General features: G+C 47.6%; 1 protein-coding gene across 1 annotated transcript in view; it reads right to left on the reverse strand.

Annotated features, from left to right (window-relative positions):
- Positions 1-5,094: 5,094 nt before the first annotated feature.
- MDGA1 (MAM domain containing glycosylphosphatidylinositol anchor 1) overlaps positions 5,095-19,054 on the reverse strand; it is a 214,940-nt gene continuing 200,980 nt past the window's right edge. The window contains exon 17 of the transcript XR_005256310.1: positions 5,095-5,228. The gene's annotated coding sequence lies outside the window, so the exon portion shown is untranslated. The remainder of the gene's footprint in view (positions 5,229-19,054) is intronic.

Here is a 19,054-nt window from a genome sequence, read left to right on the forward strand (position 1 = left end):
AATTCCAAGTTTGGGAATAAAAGTTGAGTGGAACACAGCGTGGGGAGCACTGGAACATCTTTCCCAGGCAGCAGAGATTAACCAGGATCTCTGTCAGTTGGCTGACAATTTCCAGCCTAACCTGAAATCAGTCTGACAGCAGCTGGGCAACCCACTCACCTGGGGGGTAATTTTTTAAGCCAGTAATTACCTGTCATTGCTGTTGTGCCAGGCTATGCCATTCCCCCTGCAGCAAAGCCTGGGGAACAGATGGGGATGAAGATTTCTCATGGATGCCGAGGGTGGCCATGGTAGAGATGGGGCAGTGCCTGCATTTGCTGGGCAGGGTTGTCCTGGCTGCTCCTGCTCTGCATCTTGCAGCACTGGGGAAAAATACAGTCCCTGCTGTGAAGAGGAGCTGTTTGAGGCAATGTGAAAGGGGCCTTGTGAGAGGCTTTCTGCACAGAGCTGCTAGCAGATTTTTTAACAAGGGCAAAAAGACTTGGAAAATGATAGTCTGGTCACACCAAGGAGAGGGGTGTGGGTTTGGATTCAGACCAATCTAGTTTCAGGTTCTGCTCCCAGCCACAGGAAGAGGCTGGTTCCTCTTGGAAACATTGTTCAGATGTGCTACAGGGCTGAACAGCCTCTGCCAGCAGTACCGGAACATAGCACTGAGCAAACCTGGATCCAATAGCTGCAGGGACTTCTAACATTTCAGAGGTTGCTTACATCACTAGGCGAAGGTGAGTGTAGCAACTGGGGAGGTTTGAGGGGAGCAGAGAAGCTTTTGAACTACAATTCCATTTTTTTTTCTGTTAAGAATCAAAGCACCTGGACATGCTGTACAGTTTTGTCCAGTAGGACATTGCATTTTTTCCACCCAGCTTCATTGTCCATTTGAGCAGTAGTTTAAGAACCTGCTGTCTTTGCTCCCCTCTAGTGATCTGTGGCAGGAGATGTAGACTAACCCAAGCAGAGAGGTTTCAGCTTCTCAGGGAGAATCTAAAGCATGAGCTATGAACCCTGCCAGGGTCTCTACTTGCAAGGAAGCATGGGTTCAAACCAGAAAGACCTAATGAACTGGTGGCACTCTGTCTCCTGGCCCTGTCAGTAGATTCCTGGCTGTGAGAAGAAGACAGATCCTGCCAAGGTGTTGCTGGCCAGCCAGCATGGCAAATAGCAGAAGAAAAATGGTGGAATTAATGCCTCTCTCTCTCTCTCCCCCCCGCCCTCCCCTCCCTGCCCCGACCTACTGACCTACCTATTTTTCATTCCAATCTTCCTTCTTCTACAGGCATACCAATCCATCCATCCATCTATCTCTCTCTAATAGAGAAATTCCACACTACACTGTTTGATGGTAGCATCTCCCTCTTTGAGTAGTGTTTCTGTAGGGACAATGATTACAGTATCATGCCATCACCTACCTACAAAAGACAAGTCTTGGAAAGTCTCTGCCCCTGTGAAATATGGTGATGAACCATTTTCTAGCTCGGAAAACCTCCAGACAAATATACAACAGATGCTGTATTTTTAAGCAAAGGTTCCTTGCAGAAACTAAGTTATTTGCTGTAGGGGATACAGCAGTCCTGTTAGCCTGAAAAGATGCACGCTCCCATGGGACTGAGCCCTGCATTATTTCAGGGAGGTGGCAGGGCAGACTGCACAGTCCACATACTCCATCAATGCATTTTGCTGGCCAATTTCTTATCTTTCAGAGTCTAAAATGCCTGCTGCTGTCAGAGTGTTTGAACAAACTGCCAGATCCTCACTCTGTGTCACACTGCTGGCATCTGTTGCTTGCTCTGGCAATAAACCAGTTTATACTGTCATGATCCAACCCAACGGTTCTCCTGAGTCAGTGCAGGAAGGCTCAGGAAGGCAGTTTCCTTTTCATAAGGTTTTTATTAAAAACAACATTGGAGAGTAGAGTTTCTGTGCAGAGATGGTGCAAACAGCTGGAGGATTGGGTTTTTTTCCAGCACACCATGCAGCAAGTATTTTATGTGCATTTTTCCTGCGGGGGATGGCCTTGATTCTTCTCTTCCTTCCGCAGGTGTAAAAGAGGAGTCTTTTTAATGGAGTTACCCTGCTGTGAAGCAGGTGTAAGTGAGAGGAAAATCATGCCCCTTCTAAAAAGAACTGGCAAAGTTAAAATCTTTGGGAGCACATTGGAGATTGCTGCTTCAGGAGGTACTTGAGGAATATTCTCTGTCAACCCAGACAGCAGGGCCGCTGACAGTGGAAGCCAAGTTTAAATAAAAACTTCCTCAGCTATTCAGTGAACAGCAAGGCTAGGGCAGGGCTAGGCTTGAAATACAAGGGCAGCCCCTGTGGGAATCCGCTTACCTCTGAGGGGAGGATTCGGTGCGACCGAGCAACTCTGATGAGAAACCAGGGATCCTGAGGCTGGTTTGAGCACCAAGTGGAATTTGAAAACAGGCAGCTCTGAACCTTCCAGCAAAGGAGAAATTATTTCAAAAGAATCAGTGTCATGAGTGACTCAGACACGGTGCTTTGAATCGGAGCATCCTGTGGCACCTCAGCACCTGAAATCTGTTGGGAGTTGAGCTGTTTTATGCTTGATGTGTCCACAGCAGAGCCTTTAGCTGTGAGCCCTCAGAAGTACAGAGAAATGCAACAGAGTCTTGCCTGGAAGTTGGGGTCCAGATGACTGGGAAAAGTTTGTTCAGAGGAAGATCAGTTTGTGGTTCTCTCATTACCTACTAGAATTCCAACTCAGGGGGATGATACGCTCCTGATATTTCACCATGTACCTCTATTTTTGGAAGTCTGGCCTCATTGCCTGCTGGGGAGAGAAGGGATTGGAAGCTATCTAGCTCCAGCCACTGAAGTACTAGGCTTTATCTGTAGCAAAGGAAGGAGAAGGCATCCTGCTGAGCCACAGGAAGTGTTCCACAAGCCATGTGGATGCATTATGAAAGCTGGAATGGTAACACTGAGACTTCAGATAGAACCTGTGAGGGAAGCAGCTACTATACCTTGTGCACACTGGTGGAGAAGCCTAATGGTCACCAGCTTCCCTGAGCTACAACCCCCAGCACCTCTGCCATTATTAAACAGGACAGTGATCATTTAGAAACTGATCCTAAATTCTTGTCCGCTTAGTGACCCCACTCTTGGAGACCCAGCACTGGCAGATGTAGTCAGACCAGAGCTGTGCTGACACAAAGCTGTGACATCAGAGCTGTTTATCCGTCAGGAAATTGTCACACTGATTTCAGCAGTGAGGGTGTTTAACATCATCTCTGTGGTCCTGCCCAGCAGTGTACAGGCTTCCCACCTCAGTTCTTTCCCCTGGCTGCAAACAGCTGGTGCCCAAGCTCACTTGTCTTACCTCCAAACTTCAGTGTCCATTGCTCTTCCTTCTTGGCAGCACAGTCTCCTCCTATCTCCTCCTCTAGGGAGGGAACAGCATGATGTGATTAAAAGCAGAAGGCTGTATGGAAATGTGGTTTTTGTGTAATAGCGGATACAGAGAAGAAAATCTACAGAGATGGTGTGGCTAGCTCAGTTTCTTTAAGGTTTTGAGCTTTTGGCTGATGACAGGTGTTGAGTTAAATCACTTTGGTCATGTTTTATAGTCATTAAAAAACACCCCAAAGATAAAAAGTGAGAGACCATAAGCCATTTTCAGGTTTTCCCCTTCCTTGATATTACTGCAAAATTTTAATTCTTTTGCTCTGCACTTTGCAATGATCTTTGGATGTTGAGACCGAGACCTTAAGCTAAGGATCGTGCTCTAATTTGGCATCACTGTTGAATTGTATTACAGCTCCCTTGGCACTTTTAGCAAATGTTGAAATCTTCTTCTAAAAGCTGCACTGGCTGTTGGGACAGCAGAGCTCTCTGCTTTGGCTGTGGCTCTTTTGAACATCATTCACTGCACCCACCCTGCCCCAGGAGACCATGCAATCAAAGTGGCATTCTTCAAAGTCAGCCTGCCCTGCAGATGTACGCATACAATTAGTAACCTCCCTGCATTTTTGGTATCAACCCTTCCTTCCCTTTGAAAACACCTCAAGAATGAGTCCCCTGTGATCTTTATCACCCATCTGAGGCCTAGAGAATGGTAGAGTCAAAAGAAATGTGAAAAATGTCTGTTTTTTCCTAAGTGGACCCAATGCAGTGAAGATCTGTGGGGCTTTGAAGATGAGGAATTTCTCACCAGAGAATGTTGAGCTGCCAAAATTTATATGAGTCTGAAAGAGACTGGACCCAGAGGCAGCTCCCAAGGAGGACCTGTGCTCCTCCTTGGTCCTGACACCCCTTCCTTCTGGCTGATGGGTGGGCTGGGCTGATGCCCATCTTGCAGACACAAAACTGCTGCATGTAGCCATCTCCTGTGTCTCTGCCCATCTGAGGGGAAAGTATGTTCCTGCAGAAGGGTGAGATGAGCAGGAAGGTGCACGAATATATAAAGTAGGTGCATGTCAAAGTTACAGCACTTGCTTTCTGGAAGCCACAGACAGACGTTAATGCAAAAATGTGCCTGTCTGCTTCCATTCATTTGAATTTTGCCTGGCTGTTTTTGGAAGGCCCTGAAAGGGCTCTAACTTTGTACTGTGTTATGCATGTTCAATAATGCATTTCCTGCTCACAATGTTTAAATGGTTATCTTCATTGTTATTTATTAAAACATCTTCAAGAATGTCTGGACATTCATGGCTCTGCATCTCAAATGATTCATTAAAATACCCACTTTCCCTGTCAGAAACTCCACTCTTGCATTATGTTTTGATCTCCACCACTGAGTGAGTGAAAGGCTCGTGTCAGATGGGATAAAATCTTTATCCGACTGCACATCCACAGGACAGAGGTGTCTGTGCAGTTTCTTGCAGATGGAGGTGAGCACAGACCCTCAGTTCTTCCCTCCAGGTAATAGTGAGTCAGCTCTCCCCTCCTGCTAACCCCTGCTAGCAAGATGCTGGGCTGCACCTGCCCTGCCGTCTCTGCAGCATGGCTTGGGAATTTAAGTGTCACGCCTTGATAAACCATCTACACCGCTTCTGGATTAGAGCTGGCTGGTGCCAGGCTCACAACACAGGCAGACAAAGCTGGCTGGCAGTCTGCGCTGCTACCTGCAATAATCATGATGGAAAGCTCCTGCAAGTGTGAAGATGGTATTTGCAAGCCCAGGGAAAGCGTGCTGTCTTCAGTCATCCGTCCCCTCTGTCTGGCACTTGGAGAGAGCATCTGGTGCACCAGGTCCAGTTTGGGGCTCCCTAGGAAGAGATACCAACAAAGTGGAATGAGCCAAGAGGGGGGACATGCTGGGGGCTGGAGCACCTGGCATGTGAGGAGAGTCTGGAGATTTGGGGCTCTTTGCTATCTTCTGCTATGTAAAGAACCATTGCAAATAGGATGCCAAGTTGTTCTCAGAGATACATAGCAAAGGATGAGGGACAAAAATAGCTCCCAGGAAAATTTTGATCAGATATAAAGGGAAAAAATCTTCCCTGTGAGAGTGGTCTCAGCACTGAAAGAGGTACCTGGAGAGTCTGTGGGATCTCTGTCCTGAAAATACTTGCAGAGGGCTGGACTAGATGACTTCAGAGGTCTCCACTAGTGAATTCTTATCTTTTTCATTTATTGGTGGCAACATTTTATAACCAGCTGTTCTCATAACAGTCTTCTCTTGATCTCCTGACAGGGTCTGTTTCTTAAGCAATAATTTTTTTTTGCCTCCTGTCACCCTTACACAAAACACAGTCAAGGAAGATGTTTCTTCCTTCCCAATGCCCAGACTTGCTGGCAGACTTCTCTTCCTAAGTGTGGGTCTCCCAGACTCTGCCTTGCTCTCTTGCAGGTAAGACCACCCTCACCTCAGCCAGGTGTCTCAGAAGGAGCTTTGCAGGTCTGGGAATCGGGTCACAATGTTCCCTAAAGTCTCTGGAGGGACAGCAGTGCCCCCAAATTTTGGCTTGTTCCCTCTATCCTACAATTCAAAAGCAAGTATCATCAAATAAAGCTAGTGGGAGCTGGGCTTGAAAGAAGCAAAAAGAAGCATCTCTTCCCAAAAGAGATAATTACTCTCCCTGACTCTGCTGAGGGAGGTTATGATAAAGTTTCCACTAAATCCAAAAGAGGAAAGCCCACAGCTAATTACTAAGCATGACAAAACGACCTCTGTTTCAGCAAGTCTCTGTGTTGAAACTGCATAGACAGGAAAAGGATTAGGAGCAAGTTTTAGTACATGCTTGTCCTGCTCTGCCCTGGCCCCTGGTCCCTGACTGGACCCTGGAATCCTGTGGGATACCATACAGATGTTCTTGGGGGGGGGATATGGCATTTTCCTCACTGCAAAACTCACTCTATTGCAGAATGGCAAATAAAAACCTTCTGTCAATTGTCACACAATTGGCTAAGACAACGAGCAGCTTGGGCTTCTGTGTTTCTTGGGGGAGTGTGCCGCTTCCACCAGCAGCAGCAGTCTCTGGCTCTTAACCTGGTCTATTGAGATTTTTCAGGGATGTAACATTCGACCATAGCTGTGCAAATAAGCACTGCTTTTGCTTGCTACAGGAACAGCAGCATTAAAAAACCCCAACAAAACAAGCCCGCAACTGGGGGTCATTGGAAAATTCATTATTTTTCTGTTTCCTGCTGAAATGAAAAGCAGAAAAATCATCTTGTGTTGAGTAAATTACTCAGTTTGAAAGCAAATGTTCTGCTTAGGGATATATAAAAAAAGGTCTAATGGGCTATTAGAAATCTGTAAAAATAAATGGCTATTTCAAGAAGCTAAACCAGCTAATTCAGAAAATGTTGAATTGGAGCCTTTGAACTTCTCAGTTTTCTTCCCCTAAGTTGAAATAATTCACTGATTTTTGCAGCCATGCATGACTTGGTGTGGTCAATGTGAAGCAGACTCTTTCAGTGAGAAACAGTGACCCTGAAAGTTGTCTCCTTCTCCACAGGATCATCCCTAAAATGTCCTCCTGCTCCTGCCACACTGATTTTCAATTGCTGCAGCTTCATTGCTGTCCTTGCCACTAATCAGCTCCCTGGCACATCCCTGAGACACTGCTTCCCTGGTGAAGGTCCTCTGAAAAATAAGCTGTTACAGTGTTGTCTGCCTCATTTCAACCTTCTCCTCCTCAAGGGTCTTTATCATTTTTTTTCCTCAAATGACTGGGTGGCTTTAGGTGTGCTTTCAGCTGGACAGCACACAGCATTTATCATGGTCCCTACTTTTCTGCTTGACATGAAAAGTGCAAAAAAAGGCAAAACCAGCAAAAGTTGCAAAACTTTTGTGGAGACCTGTGTTGTTTAGGAGGGGTGATAGTGGGTATATCATCTGGCTGAAGGTCCTAGGATGCCACAATGCTTATGCAGTGTAGAGTCCCATAGCTGGGTTCAGCTGCTTTAAGAGAGGACAAAGTGGATGCTAAGCATTTGTTTTTAATCTTGCAGCGCTAGGTGGACATGGAGTAGTGGGTCCCTGGAGCTGTGGATTTGGAGGGACACTGAACAGAGGAACATTTCAAGCACAGGCAGGACTTCTGGCTATGTCCATGCCATCATGGTAGCTCAGGGCTTTACTCTGCATGCCAGCCCAAACTCCCTGGTTGTACCTTATCCTTGAAGCCCACCCCTGCTTGGCTTGGACACAGCCAGCTGGAGCCCATGAGGCGATGAATGCGGGGGAGATGAGCTGGGGCAGAGTGAGATTTTGCATGCTCTGCTGCAGAAAAGTTGCATGTCCTCAGGAAAGTGATTTCCTCCATTGTCTCCATCCCCTCGAGTGGCACAGGGAGGGTAACCCATTCCTGGGGGTTGTGAGTGAGGCTGAATTCATCAGTGTCCACGAGGAGTCCAGAGGTGGCTGTGGGAAAGCTCTGGGGAGGGCATGGTGATGATTAGTCCCTTGTGAATGTCCCCGTGGTCACAGGGATCCAGGCACTTGCTAAACCCCATTCCAGGTAAGTGGAGTCCCTTCTCTCAGCTGCTTTTCCTTCTCAGCCCCCTCTCACTTCCCAGAGATGAATGCAAAATTAACACATTTATCACACACCGTCTGAAAAAACCAGAGAGCAACCAGTTTAGAACAGGTTGTATTTGCAAATATCTGAGCCCAAAATAACACAAACAAGCAGTCTTATGACAGCTCCATGGTTGCTTTTCATCTGAAGCCTCTCACTGAGTTGGAGAATGCCTTTTGCTTTGCTTTTCACTGTCCTCTGGCAGGGGATGCAATACATTTCCACACTCAAATCTCCAGTTAATCCAGCAAAAGCTCTTTAAGGGGTAACAAATAGGATCTCAGCCAGTGACCCATGGCCACTGCTGTCTGCCCCACTACCCTTGCTTGCTGCAGGGTGCTTCCCCGGGTGGTTTTCTCTAGGCAGCTGAGGTGTCCTTGTCCTTCTCCTGTGATCCTCAGGAGAAGATGTTTTTGTCCACAGTGGACTGTATCTGAACTGGGAGAAGCTGGGAGTATCTGCATTTCCAGGCTAGGAGACACTTTCTCCTCTGCAGTAAAAAGCAGAACCTGATTTTACCCACATTTCCCATCAACAAACAGAAAACATGGTGGTCCTGGAAGTAAAGGCCCTACCTGTATGAAGACATACATTGCAAGAAGAACAGGCTCCTCTTTTAATATGGCACTGCTAGTACATCTAGCCACACTCTCCAGAGATTCCGGTGGCTATGAAGAGCAGCCTGAGCTGCCATGGTCCTCAGAGCTCCCAGCTGATGCTCTCAAGGGGCTCTGCTCCCTACCATATGTTGTGGTGGGGTTTGTTTTGCTGTGGTGTGGGGCACTCCCATGGGGCTAAGGTCTGGAGAGGTGTCTGCAGTGGAAGAGACTCTCTGTATGGAGATCTTGGAACATCTGTGTGAGGGAAGGCGGTGACTTAGGAGGGGAGGAGACCTGTGGAGTGGATGGGACAGTCTGTTAGACTCCATTCCCTGCCGTCACTGACCCATGTGGAGACCTGACACTGGAAGTGTCACTCTCAGGGGGTTGTTTGTACAGACAGGAGGGGATGGAGGTGCAGTGACATGTGGGAAGAGCTGTTTATTTTTAATCTATACCGAGTTTTCAGAGCCAGCTCCCTTTACTATGCTTCTTTCTCAGTTCTCCTCTCATCCCACCCTTCCTCTTGTCACTGTCAGAGGCTCACAAGGATGATGGATGAAAGGCCTTAAAAGCAGCTGGTTTCACATTTCATCACTGTCACATAACTTGCTTTCCTCTTTGCCTGAAATCACTCCTGCTGCCAGAAATGCCCTTGGCATCCCAAGGTGTTTTCCCTTGCTGGTGTCCGGCCAGGGATGGCCTGCTGGAGTCAGGTGTCTCTGTCGTTTTGCAGAGGCCCTGGATGCCTTGAGAGGAAGGATTCATCCCAGCCCTCTGCTCCTGACAGCTGGAGACAACAGCATTACTTTGATTGTGGGAAGAAGGGAAGATTTGAGGTTGGCAGGATTGTCCAGGCAGAGGTGACTGAATAGCTCTGATGAGGGAGGGAAGGGAGCTGGGATGGGAAACCTTGGTGGTCCAGGAACATTTGGGAATGTCTTTGGGACTCTCTGTGCTGGTGTAGCCCAGCCTCCTGTTAGTTGTGTGCTGGATAGCTCTCTGTGGCTTCAGGTGCAGTGGGCATGATAGTGACTTCTTTGGGGATCAGCATTGCGTGTCTGGGGACCCCTGTGGCACCAAAGAGGGTTCCTGTCATAGGCAGGAGCACCCTAGATGTGGGGAGCAGAGGAAAGCAAGTCCCAGAAGGACTGCAGGGCTAATGCCCTGAGTCTACACTGCATTTCCATGTCACCTCTCAGTACCTGGGCACAGAAAGACCTCAATCTATATCCCCTGTGCTGGCAGGCTCAGGTCCAAAGCATGCCTCCCAGACAATCCTGATCCTCAGGATGGATCTGGGCAGGGACTAGGTAGAAAATATTTATATGTTTGCTTCTCAAATGTCCTCCATTTGCAGTGCAAGCAGGTGAAAAGCTGGGTTGCAACCCCCCCTTGCAGGCAGCTGTGATTGAATGCCTGAGGAGGGGAGAGAAGGAAAGGAGAGGAGGACAAGAAAAGAAATGATTGAATAAAAACACCCTAAAATAAAATAAGAATCAGAGTGAAGCAAGAGAAGACATTGTAAATCAAATTCTGCAAAAGGAGGCAGAGAGCAAACACTTCAGCCAGGTCTAAGCCACCACCAGTTATTTATTCAGATAACATATTATTAGTGAGGAGAGACACTCACATCTGATATATATCTCCCAGTCCCAGAGAAATATGAAAAGGCAGCTGGCTCTGCTCCTATCAGAACCATTCCAGATGTTTTCAGCTGGTGTCAGATGTGCTGCTTGGCATGACAAAGCAAAGGGAGATAAAAAGCAGAGAGAAAGAAGGGAAAAGAAATGTCATAATTTTTTTTTTAAACACAGAAGGAAAATAAATCATGGCTTCACATATTAAATGTTTCCCCTGGCAGCTCCTGGTGTAGTTGTCATTAACAGTTGAAACAGCAAGGGAGATAGCAGAACACAAGGCTTCTATTTACCATTGTTAATCAAGCACTAATTGGTAGTTTAGACATTCTAAAATTATTGTGGGGAACATTTCAAAAGTGTCAAGAACCCAAGATCCATTCTCAGAAGTGTCACCCAAATCTGATTTCCACATCTGAGTCATTAAAATGCTTTTGAAATTTTTTACCCTGGCAGTCACAGCTGACACTGGAGCATAAATTCTGGTGCCATGCACTGCAGCTCAGAGCAGTGGCCGTGCCCCAAAGGTTTTGATGAATGTGCAGGAGGAAACTCAGTCACCCTGTTCTACATCTGAGGGATTAAATTATGCAGGGATTAAGGGTGGGATCTATATTGCTTTACTGCCACCCCACCTGCCCTTGCAGCACGCCTCTTGTGTGGCACTTGCTGATGCCTGCTGGCACCTCCAGGCTCCTGCCAGCCTTCAAACATTAATGTTGTGCTTTGGTGATTAACCATCTGCTGTGGACCCATAGGGACTCTCAGGTGATGAGCAGGGAAGGTGTTGAGTGAGGTAATGCTTTACCTGCTTTACCTACATTTTTACCTGCTTTACCTGTGGGGATCTGTTTGTCTGTGGTTAACACTGTCTCTGGGAAAGGAGGCTGGGAGGCCTCACTTTTTGCCTTTGGTCATGAGAAAGGAGGAGTAAGCTGCAAATGGAGCATCGAAGATAAACACAAGCACTATTGAGGAGAGGCAAACATGGAGCTGGGAGGCAGCCGGAGTCAGTTACCATAGTTACTCCCCATCCCTGCAAGGAGGGCGGCTCAGGCAGCTGCCCACTGCTTTGGCACACAGAGCAGAGGTGTCTCCCAGAGCCCAGGGCTGCTGCTGGCAGTGGGAGTCAGCTGAGGGGGACATTCTGGACAATCAGTCTGCTTGTCCTCAGCTTAACCCCTTACCTGTGCTGACCTGGGTAAGGGAAATGCCCCAGGCAGCCGACAGCTAGCAGCCTTGGGGGTGGTGGAGCGCAGCTGGGCAGGCAGGACCAGGGCAGGGATTTGCTAAAGGATGGGCAAAGCTGCAAGAGTGCAAAGAGCATCCAGAGGTTGGTAGCAGACTTAGCTTGGATGCTTGTGTAGATATGGGCCAGGGAAACCGAGGGGGAAAGAGGGCTTTCCTTGAGAATGCTGATTGGGATCAGGTCAGGGTTTGCAGGATAATTGACATCTCCCAGTCCAGTTTGAGGATTGAGTTTAGATCCCTTTAGGGCCACTGGAAGAGGTGCATGCAGGATGACTATGCAGATTGATGATTGAGATGCACAGAGATGATTATGCAGCCCCAACCCAAGCTATGCTTTGGGCTGTCAGTGGAATGACATGACATGCAGCACACTTTACTTGTATTCAGCATGAGCCTGAACCCCAGAAAAGCCATCTAGAAGCTTGAGTCATGCTACTTGGTGACTGACTACAGAGAAAGAGTAGTCATTTTTCCCCATCAAGAAAAAGCCTTTTAATCACATCAGCTGATGTGAAGTGACACCTCATTAGCCTCTAGCTGGCTTTTCCTCTTAGAAAGAGTAAAGAGAAAGATGCACATGCAAGACATAAGCAGCCTACAAAATGAACCACAGGACCCTGGAAGGTGCCTGTTCAGCTCCAGCCTACCAATGGCCATCCACAGCATGTCAGCTGGGGCTTGTCTCAGCATGGACAGCCCCAGCATCAGCCAGACCTGCTTATTCTGGCTGCCAGCAGTCCCACTGCTGCTTCCCTTGCGTGCAGGGCTCACCGTGGAGTGTGCTCAGTGCTTCAGTGCAGCACAGATGTGTTTCAAAGCCAGAAGTCTGCAGATACAGAGAGCTGATGCAGAGGTGGCAAGAGAAGTTGCCAATGGAAGGTGGTGCCAGGCTGCCCTGTCTCCTGGGAAGAGGTCAGCATGGCACACAGGCTCCCAGGGCTCAGCCCACTCTGGAGGATATAGCTGGGAGCTGGATATTGGCTGGTTTGGACTGTAACCATGGCAGCAGCAGCTTCTGCATCACAACATGGCTTGGGGACCCAAAAAAAAAAAAAAAAAAAAAAAGTAAGAAAAAAGAAAAAGGATCAAAAAATAAACAGAAAAACAATTAGAAAGTCTAATAATTATGTAAGCTTGGTGGCAGATCAGGTTTGCTGAATGCCTTCCACGTAGGCAGAGCCCACCCCTGGGCACCAGCTGAAGAAGTGATTTCTAGAGGAAGCCAAGCATGTGCTCTGGGAAATCAGGTTGTGAGTGTTCAGCTGGTGCCAGGGAAGGGGCTCTGCTGGCTTCTATGCTCCTGCAAGCTCTCATTACACTAACAGGGAGCATCGTGGGCAAAGACATGGGTACCAGCACCCTTACTGTGCACTTAATAAAGTGCCTGAAGTTCTTCTACGTATTTTTATTAAAAAAAGTGTCAGTGCCTCAGTGAAAGGCAGGAGGGAATGACTAAATTGCTGTTAAGTGACATGTTCAGACACCAAATCAAGCAGAGCACTACATTTTTAAATTAGTTTTTGACAGTCTTTTCCCCAGCATCTCACCAGGCTGCAGCGTCTGGGAAGATGTGTACAGCCCCTCTCCTGTTCCCAAAGCACGGAGGTGCATCTCAGTCCTGTTCCTCGACTGGGACCTACAGTACCAGTTTCTCCTTTTGTGGAGGAGGTGAGATGACCACACTGGTTTATGAACCCTGTGCTCCTGGAGTCTCAGGTACCCAGTGAGAGCTGGACAAGCGTGGTGGGTGCTTCGACACGTGTTGGAGCCCCTTTGGGCTTCCCCAGCTCATGCGGGCGCACAAGCGGCTGTGTGAGTGACCTCTGACTGCTTCACGCTGTCATGGATCTCATGCCAGGGGGATGGGCCCTCTCTGGGGCTCTGTCCCCCAGGAGCTGGCTGTGATGACTCCTGCTTGACCTGAGTAAGTGACTCAGTGGTGATCCCAAGTTTCATGGCTCCTCAGTATGCCAGCCCAGCCCACACCCAGCTGCCCATCCCTTGCCCCAATCACATTTTGCCGTGTCCCTCCTCGCCTGTATGGCAGCAGAGGTTGGGATGATGGATAAGGTATTACTAGGGAGAATACAGGTGTGTTGGACTCTCAGCAGTGCTGTAAGCAGATTGAACTCTTTGTGTGGAGAGGCAGACTTGTTCATGTCACTCAGTACTAGAGAACACCCCCCTACCACCCTCTCCCCAGCAGAGGGGTGAAGGATTCAGCCCAAAATTCCTGAGCACAGTTTGCTTCAGCTTGCCTGGAATTTTCATGTAGGGGGTTTAGATTACAAAAAAGGGGCTTTCCTAAAAAGTTAGGAATCAGGGTTAGGAGCCTCATTAGCTGTTACAGAGAAGACAGCAGTGACAGAGTGGGGAAGGGTAGAGGAATGAAATGTTCAGAGAGAAGCTGTGGATTTGTGCAAAGCACTGGATGTCTTCAGGGTCACTCTGTCCCTCCTTTCCCAGCCCAGCATGCTGTTCTGTTGATGTCTGTGGAAAGTAGAAGTTGTGAGCAAGGGGCTGTGCTTCTTTAGCATATGCATGCCAGGTAATGTGCTGGTGCATACCAAGGAAGAGCTGATGCAAATTCAGGGATATGCTAATCCAAACTCAGGGATAGGCATATGCTTGGCCAGCCAGAAGCCACCATGCACATCCCCAGTTCCTGTATCTCAGCATATGCACAGCCATGGTACCTCTCCTGCAGTGGCACAGCGGGGCAAGGGACCCATGCAAGCTTTGTGGCACACACACCTTCATCCCTGGCAAGCAGTCCTTGAGCTTAAGCCTCCTGAAAGCATCACGAGATTTCTCTCTGAGACTTTCCTAGAGCTCTTGGGCTGCATTTCTTGGTGCAGGAAGCTCATATATAAATCTCAAAAACCCACTTGCAGTGCATCTCTTGAAAGCCTCTTGAGTCAGAGATGTGAAGAGAGTCCATGGAGGGAACTGAGGGGGCAAGCTGTCATCCTCGATGGGCAGGGCATTGTGAAGAAAGGAAGAGTTTCCTGTCTGACACCCGCTTGTTTCTCCGATCCATCGCTTCTGTTATGGACTATTAAAAATTAACCGAATCATGTTCGTCATTAACATGCGCTGCCTTTGTTCTTCAGGCTCCTAGTACCCATTTGTAGGGCTTTTGTTATGTATTTTTCAGCACTTTGTCTCTTTAATTGCTCACTTCTCTCTGATGTGCTGGGCTGTGGTTTGCAAGTCAGCTGGAGGGAACAGAGGGGCATTTTTATTGCTCCAGACTGGATGTCAGTGAAAGGAAAGGCTCGGCAAGCCCCGGCTATAGCAGCCAAAGCTGCTATAGACCCTGCGGTCTCTGGCGCCTATGCACCAGATGCTCCTTGCTTCCAGGCAGGCAGACAGACAGCTCTGGAGTCTTTAATCCATTACCGGGAGAGGCGAGGAGGCTTTGCTGAAGCTTAGGCTGCCTTTGCTCCTTTTTACCCCTTTCCTCCTAGACACAGTCCTGCTGCTTTTTCACTTTCTGCTCTCAAATGATGTAGCTGTTTTTGGCACCCTGAAGTGCAGTGCGGGGCTGGCTGCAGTTCTGTGGTGCTGGATGCCCTGGGCTCTGCCGCTGGCTGCATGGCTGTGGAGATTCCTCCAACCAGGACCAGGCTGGAGGTATCCCCACAAGCCTTTGCTGATATTAGTCTCTACTTCTGAACTTAAGTACTGCCTTCACTGGAGTTCAGCTGGGTCAAGCAGGCCTCCTAACAGCTTGTACGGTCTGAATCCCCATAAAAATGGATGCAGCCTGGTAATCTCACCATCTGCGCTGAGACTGAACAAATGCCAGCAGGAGATGTGAGCTTCTGCCCCACTCTTGAGGCTGTGGTGTGGGCATCACTGTTGCTAAAGGGAGGTGGGCATGTGAGTGCAGGGTGATTGTGAATCCTGAGATGCCTCCTCCTGCTGAGGGCTCCAGAGAGAAGGGGTGAAAACAGAGAGTGAGCTCAGTAGTAGGCACATAGACTGCTCTTGTTGTCAGGAGAGCTTTCTCCTTTGCTGACCTGGGAGGAAGCCAGGAAAAGAGATTATAGGATGGGGTACTATTGCTGAGTCTCCTGGGGCAGCCCATCACTTGAAGCCACCAGTCATCCTGGCAGTCAGCTGGAGAGCACCAAGAGATGGGTCAGCTGTTTGATGCTCATGCAGAGTGAGTCAGTCCTCTGCCCACAGCTCCCCAGTGGGATGCTGAGCAGAGCTGACAGGCAAAAGCGAAACATCTGCTTCAAGCCCTTGTTCTTTTTAAGCTCAGAAATTCTCAAACCAAGAGCTCACCTCGTGGAACAGAAGTGCCCAAGGGAGAGGTACCAGGACCTGAGGTTTCTGGTTCAGGAACAGGGGTCTATTTGGCACTGAATCCTTCACTTTTGCAACTTGGCAAGGAGGAAAGACTTGGTTTCCCTTTGGGTATGGACAATTAAGACTAAGGCTGGGACTTACCACTTGGATCAACAAAAAAAAGCCTAGACAGCATGTCTGCAGTTCAACAAACCATGCTATTAGGAAAGGCAAAGATAATAAGAAGTTTTTTGTGCCCTGAACCTCTGTGTAACACCCTGAATGGAGGAAGATTTTTGTCTCGGTTACCCTGGTTAGTCTCTTAATGTTTCTTATCAGAAAGGTTGTAGATCCCCAAATCACTGATGTGTAAAAGCACATCAGAAGGACTCAAGTCCTACTGAAAATTATGTAAGTATTTTCCTTGGCTTCATCAGTCTTTGGATCAGGACTGGACTCATTGTAGTCTCTGCATGACCACTGTGATTAAAATACCCAGCTGCAGGGGTGATGGTAGGAAGTGTTAGAAGGGGACAGGTTGGTTTCAGCATTCCCTCTAAGAGCTTTAATGCCCAACATGTTGAAAATTTAATAATTAAGGAGTTACTTTCAATTTTTCTTTTTCTTTTCTTTTTTTTTTCTTTAATAGTCTGACAGCATGAACTAAGCTATTCAATAATTAATTGATAAAGTTGAACTGCACATGCCAGCAGCCGAGCTGAGGGTGTGGGCTCAATCTTTGCAGACAAATGAAGTGAGAAGTAATTGCTTCATGAAGAAAAGGACGATATTAACATAAGATTTGTCAGGTCCCTCATAGGAATTCATCACAGTGGGTCTGGGGCTTCAAATGGGATTTGTGCTGCTAATTAATCACTAATTAACACTCTAAATTGGCCCAAACATGAGGGAGGGAGCTGGGGCAATTCTAGACTACAAGAGAAGGGAGAGAGAGAGAGAGAGAGAGAGAGAGATAGATAGAAATCTTTTCTTTGGATGAGGGATGATTCAGAGGGAATAAAGAGGAGATAAATATGGACTGTTCATGCTGCACAACATATGCACATGTGTGTTTGCCATTGGGAGGGATCTAGCAACACTGACATCCACAGGGATGATCCCAATGTCTGGATGGAGACTGAGTTCAGAGGAAAGGAGTTTCAGTTCCACTCCTGGCTGACTCCAGTCTCCTTCCTTCTCATCATTCTCGGGATATCTCTGCTGTTGCAGATGTTACATCTTTTCTGTCTGGGTGAGATTAGCAATCCAGCCTGACTCTGGTGCTCTGCTGCCTGAGCCTCTCTCCATGTGAGTGAGCCTGTAGAAAGAACAAGGTGCCACAGCGAGGGGAGGCACCTCTCCAGTGCAGGCTCAATGTGGCTCTGAGGTGCTGCTGTAATATGGGAAATAACAAATCCTCCCAGCTGCCACCTACAAATGGCAGCTCCACCTACAATAGGACGTGACACCTCAAAGTTGCAGCAATAATTTAAATATGTCTCACTAGGCTGTCTCTCTGTCTCTGTATGTGTGCTGTGTGACTTGGGCCTCTCCTATGTACTTGTTACCACGTGGGACAGCTCCACAGGGAGGGACAGTGAGGGCTCAGTCAGTGTGCCTGAACCTGGAAGCTGGGTACTAACTAAACTTGAGGTGCACTGTTCCCCTCCATGTACTCTGATTCCCCAGCTATTAGAGGAGTGTCACCTTTCCTGTGATTTTTTCTTTTTTTTTTTCCCTTTATGAGAAAGCTCAAAATGATAAAACCACTAAAACCTTGAAAAGTGTTTCTAAGAGTACAACTTTCTCCTTCCCATCTACCAGTTTATTCCCAGGACAACAGATTAGTAGCATTTAGAGCTACAAAGGATCACTGGTTTAATCAATAGATTAAAAAAGATCACAACTGTTAGTGCCAGACTTTGATTTTTACACTGCCACTGCATTTTATGTGGCTGCCTCCCCTTTTGTGGCATTTTATAGCACTCAGGATACCTCTGCGTTACCTCAGTCTAATTTCTGCCCTAATTTTATGCTATTCATCTATTCCTTTGGTATCCCTCATCTCCTCAGATTTTGCTGGATCCATGTCCTGCTGTGTTTCCATCACTCACCGGTGGGAAGCAGTCCCACGACAGGCCGGCAGTGTTTGTGTGACATTTCCAAGGCAATGCAAGGGCAGTCTCTGTACTGCTTGCTTTTCACTTCAGGACCGGCAACTCCTAATTTTGTAGTGAGGCTGACCAGGGGCATGTGATTTGTGTCCCCAGACACTACAGCAGAGTCCTGAGCTAAGCCTCTTCCCCTTGAAGGTGATGATGTGGACAGAGTGCCAGCCACGCTCAGAGCACCTGAGCAGGCTGCCGGAGTCCTCTGAGATGGGACTGCTGGGAATGGGGTCACTTCCAGTGAAGAAAAGACATTTTTCTCCTCTCTCCTTTTCACTGTTTACAGCAGCTGAGCTACTTACTCCCTCCCCACCCTACATGTTTTTGATTGTAATGTTGTTACCATGCCTTGCCCATGGTAACAACTCCTATGAAGGACAAAGTCGCAGGCTCCAGGCAAAACGTGCTGCTGTCAGCTGCTGCTGCACAAAAGGGCAGTGGCCAGAAGCGCCTCTGTGCCTCATGTTTGCAAAGAAAAAGAAATGGATATAAAGAACAAACTTGTTTCCTCAGAGAGTCAGCTATGAAGGTCCCCTCAACTTGTGTAATCATTTTGCTGCCCAAATGTGACTAGATATGTGAGTAGATGGATTGAGGTGCTGAGCAGGACAGGCTACAGACAGAAATGAAGGCACTGACAAATTACAGTGCTTCTTTGGTGTGGTTTATTCCAGATACCTTCCTGCAGCTTCTAGGGAAGGAGTTACTCTTGAGGGAATGCAGCAAGTTTTCTAAAGTCTCAGGAGATAAAACCTTCCATAAAAATGCTATATTGGCTTCCAGCCAAAACCCTCTAAGGAGTGTCTCAGTACCTTTTGGGCTTTGGGTTATCCATGGATTGTATGCACAAACATACCCCTTCCTTGTGTCATATGCCCTGAAAAGGAACACTTAGGTGTCAGATGTTTTTATGACTTTTGGAAATTTTGAAAGAAAAACATAGGCAACTTTATTGAAGAGAGCTAGAATTCCATTCTCTGACTTCCTGGTACAAGTCCCTGGACGGGTTTTCTCTACTTCTGCTACACATGAATGGCAATTTCAATCCCAACCTTAAATTAATTTGCATTGCGGCTCTCTACTCCATTATGTTTACAAATAGAAAAATG

Source organism: Motacilla alba, chromosome 3, assembly GCF_015832195.1.
Source record: "Motacilla alba alba isolate MOTALB_02 chromosome 3, Motacilla_alba_V1.0_pri, whole genome shotgun sequence".
Taxonomy (NCBI): domain Eukaryota; kingdom Metazoa; phylum Chordata; class Aves; order Passeriformes; family Motacillidae; genus Motacilla; species Motacilla alba.